We start from the raw sequence: 5,049 nt of genomic DNA on the forward strand, positions 1-5,049 counted from the left end.
TGTGGCACCTCCTGCTCCTGTTAGTTATTAAATTGTCCACTACCATTCACGACTGAATGAGGCAGGACTGCAGAACTTTGATCTGATTCATTGGTCATGGGATGGCTTAGCTCTGTCTATCGCGTGCTGCTTCCACTATTTGGCATGCAATTAGTCCTGTTTCGTAGCTTCACCAGATTGACACCTCATTTTGAGGTATGCCTGGTGCTGCTCCTGGCATGCCCTCTGCACTCTTCATTGAACCAGGGTTGGTCCCCCAGTTTGATCGTATTGCTGGAGTGGGGGATATGCCGAGCCATGAGGTTACAAATTGTGGTTGAATACAATTCTGCTGCTGCTGACGGCCCACAGCGCCTCATGGATGCCCAGTTTTGAGCTGCCAGATCTGTTCTGAATCTATCCCATTTAGCAGGGTGGTAGTGCCACACAACAAGCTGGAGGATATTCTCAGTGTGAAGACGGAACTTCATTTTCACAAGGATTGTGAGGTGATCACTCCTACCAATACTGTCAAGGACAGATGCATCTGGAACAGGTAGATTAGTGAGGAAAAGGTCTAGTAGGTTTTTCCCTCCAGTAGGTTTTTCCCTCACCACCTGCTGCAGATATGTCCTTTTGGAGCCGACCAGCTCGATCAGTAGTGGTGCTACCGAGCCACTCTTGATGATAGACATTGAAGTCCCCCACCCACTCTGCACCCTTGCTGCCCTCAGTACTTCTTCCAATTGGTGTTCAACATGGAGGAGTACTGACTCATCAGCCAAGGGGTGGGCGGGGGGTGGTAATCCGCAGGAGGTTTCTTTGCCCATGTTTGACCTGATGCCATGTGACTTCATGGGGTCCGGAACCAATGTTGAGGACTCCCATGGCAACTCCCTCCCGACTGTATACCACTGTGCCACCATCTCTGGTGGGTCTATCCTGCTGGTGGAACAGGACACACCCAGGGATGGTGATGGTGGTAACTGGGACATTGAATGTAAGATATGTTTACATGAGTATGACTGTGTCAGGCTGTTGCTTGACTAGTTCTGTGGGACAGCTCTCTCAATTTTGGCACAAGCCCCCCAGATGTTAGTAAGGGGGATGTTGCAGGGTCGACAGGTCTGGGTATGCCTTGTACACCAGTCGCTGAAAGCAAGCATTCAGGTGCAGCAAGCAATTAGGAAGGCGAATGGTATGTTACCCTTCATTGCAAGAGGATTAGAGTACAGGAGCAAGGATGTCTTACTGCAGTTATACAGGGCCTTGGTGAGACCACATCTGGAGTATTGTGTGCAGTTTTGGTCTCCTTATCTGAGGAAGGATGTTCTTGCCTTGGACGGAGTGCAAAAAAGATTTATTAGGCTGATTCCTGGGATGGCAGGATTGATGTATGAGGAGAGATTGGGTCGACTAAGCCTATATTCACTAGAATTTAGAAGAATGAGAGAGGATCTCATAGAAACCTATAAAATTATAACAGGACTAGACAGGCTAGATGCTGGGAGGATGTTCCCAATGGCTGGGGAGTCCAGAATCAGGGGTCACAGTCTCAGGATATGGGGTATGCCATTTAGAACCGAGATGAGGAGAAATATCTTCACTCAGAGGGTAGTGAACCTGTGGAATTCTCTACCACAGAAGGCTGTGGAGTCATTACATATATATTCAAGAAGGAGATAGACATATTTCTTAATGCCAAAGGGATCAAGGGATATGGGGAGAAAGCAGGAACAGGGTACTGAATTAGACGATCAGCCATGATCTTTTTTCGAATGGCAGAGCAGGCCTGAAGGGCCGAATGGCCTACGCCTGCTCCTATTTTCTATGTTTCTATTCCCAGTACTTAGGTCAATTCCGGGTGTTCTGTCCAGCTTTATTCTTTTTCAACTTTTGTGTAGCGGTTTTGTACAACTTGCTATGTCATTTCAGAGGGCAGTTAAGAGTCAACCACATTGCTGTGCATCTGGAGTCACATGTAGGCCAGACCAGGTAAGGACAGCAGATTTCCTTCCCTGTAGGGCATTACTGAACCAGATGGGATTTTATAACAATCGATCGTAGTCTCATGGTCACCATTAGTGAGACTAGTTTTCAATTTAAGATTTATTTATTAATTGAATGTATTAATTAGTTGAATTTAAATTCCACCAGCTGCCATCCTGGGATTTGAACCCAGAGTATTAGCCAAGGTTACTAGTCCAATGACATTACCACTATGCCACCATCAGTACAGTTCAGCATTAAAATAAAGGAATTGTATATTAGCACCAACACACAGTGGTAGGAATAAAGTAACTGAAGCCTATCACAATATCTGAAATTGATGTGCTTGAGCTATCAGCACAGGTGCATTAGATTTTACATCTGACTGAACACAACAAATAGAAAGACAATGTTATGGTATAGCAAAAACGAGGAGAGTAATTGGAATATCAGAAATAGATTTCAGAAATATAGTGGGAACATTCACAGAGATTAGAACACAGGCGCTCGATGTCTCCTTCCCATTCTCTAAACGGTTACAGTTAATAAGCTTCCTTTTGCTGATAACATATCACCAAAACAGGATTATTTCCACTTGAGATTTTCCCCTTTACTGACAGAGCCATTTTGTTTGAAATATTTTTTGTGTCATTTATCATCACCCACATTGAATGTAGTGAAACATCAGAGGACCAAATGGTATTTTTGATCATGTTCACATCACCTTTACACTACAACATTAAACCGCACAAAGTGAATAGCTCAAAGGTGAAACAGCTACAATCCATGGCACAGTCCATGTGCCAGGATCATCTGGAACCACTTCCATACAGCTATCGCTCTAAAGCGATCCTGGTAAACTTTTACAGATTCACTTTCTAAACGCAGTTTTCAAATATTCTGTAGTTCTATGACAAATCTGAATCTGGCCCAGGTAAATTGGAATTAATGATTGGCAAGCAAAACTGTAGTGGAACAATGGGCTACCTTTAAAAAGGAGAGGTGTGGGGCCAATTAGGGAGCAAAATGGGGATCTACGCATGGAGGCAGAGGGCATGGCTGAGGAACTAAATGAGTACTTTGCATTTGTCTTTATCAAGGAAGAAGATGCTGTCAAAGCCCCAGTGAAAGAGGAGATAGCTGAGACACTGGATGGACTAAAAATTGATAAAGAGAAGGTATTAGAAAGGCTGTCAGTATTTAAATTTGATATGTCACCAGGATCGAATGGGATGCATCCAAGGATACTGAGGGAAGTAAGGGTGGAAAACGTGGAGGTACTGGCCGTAATCTTTTAATCCACCTTAGACCAGGCGTGGTGCCAGAGACTTGGAGAATTTCAAATGTTGCACCCTTGTTCAAAAAAGGGGTGTCAGGGTAAACCCAGCAACTACAGGCCAGTCAGTTTAACTTTGGTATAAAAGCAAAATACTGCGGATGCTGGAAATCTGAAATAAAAACAAGAAATGCTGGAACCACTCAGCAGGTCTGGCAGCATCTGTGGAAAGAGAAGCAGAGTTAACGTTTCGGGTCAGTGACCCTTCTTTGGAACCTTCCGCAGAAGGGTCACTGACCCGAAACGTTAACTCTGCTTCTCTTTCCACAGATGCTGCCAGAGCTGCTGAGTGGTTCCAGCATTTCTTGTTTTTATTTGAGTTTAATTTTGGTGGTTGGAAAGCTTTTAGAAACGATAATCTGGTACAAAATCAACAGTCACTTGGACAAATGTGGATTAATTAAGGAAAGCCAGCATGGATTTGTTAAGGGCAAATCATGTTTAACTAAACTTGATTTGAGTTTTCTAATGAGGTAACAGAGGGTTGATGAGGGTACTGTGGTTGATATGGTGAACATGGACTTCCAAAAGGCATTTAATAAAGTGCCACATAACAGGCTTGTCATCAAAGTTAGAGCCTATGGAATAAAACAACTGGCAGTACAGATACGAAGTTGACTGAGTGACAAGCAACAGAGTAGTAGTGAACGGTTGTTTTTCAGACTAGAGGAAGGTATAGAGTGGGGTTCCCCAGGGGTCAGTGCTAGGACCCCTGCTTTTCTTGATATATATTAATGACATAGACTTGGATGTACAGGGCACGATTTCAGAATTTGTAGATGACACAAAACTTGGAAGAATTGTGAAATGTGATGAGAATAGTGATTGACTTTAAGATTGACTTTAAATAGACAGGTTGGTGGAATGGGCGGACACTTGGCAGATGAAATTTAATGGGAAGAAGTGTGAAGTGATACATTTTGATAGGAAGAAAGAGGAGATGCAATTTAAAATAAAGGGTTCAATTCTAAAGGGGGTGCAGAAGCAGAGGGACCTGGGTATATATGTGCACAAATCATTGAAGGTGGCAGGGCAGGTTGAGAAAGGTTAACAAGGCATAAGGGTTCCTGGGCTTTATAAATAGAAGCATAGATTCGAAAGCAAGGAAGTTATGATGAACCTTTATAGAAGTCTGGTTAGCCTCAACTGCAGTAGTGTGTTCAGTTCTGGGTGCCTTAGGAAGGATGTGAAGGCTTTAGAGAGGGTACAGGAAAGATTTATGAGAGTGGTTCCAGGGATGACAGACTTCAGTTACATGGATAGATTGGAGAAGCTGGGATTGTTTTCCTTATAGAAAATCATGAGGGGTCTGGACAGAATAGATCGGGAGAAACTGCTCCTGTTGGCGGATGGGTTGAGAAACAGAGGACACTGATTTAAGGTGAATGGCAAACAAATACAACAGCGACATGAGGGAAAAACGTTTTTACGCAGTGAGTGATTAGGATCTGGAATGCACTGCCTGAGAGTGTGGTGGAGGCAGATACAATCGAGGACTTCAAAAGAGAACTGGATAATTATCTGAAGAGAAAACATTTGCAGGGCTAAGGGAAAAGGCGGGGGATTGGGACTAGCTGAGTTCCTTTTGCAGTGGGTCGATGCGTGAGCATGATGGGCTGAAAGGCCTCCTGTGCTGTAACTATTTTATGATTCTTTGATCCTAAATTCTCTCTATGTACTAATTGCATTTTTCCTTAACTTATCCGGTACGGTAGACACCATTTGTTCCACCTTTCAGATGAATC

Source organism: Heterodontus francisci, chromosome 36 (assembly GCF_036365525.1).
Source record: "Heterodontus francisci isolate sHetFra1 chromosome 36, sHetFra1.hap1, whole genome shotgun sequence".
NCBI classification, from domain to species: domain Eukaryota; kingdom Metazoa; phylum Chordata; class Chondrichthyes; order Heterodontiformes; family Heterodontidae; genus Heterodontus; species Heterodontus francisci.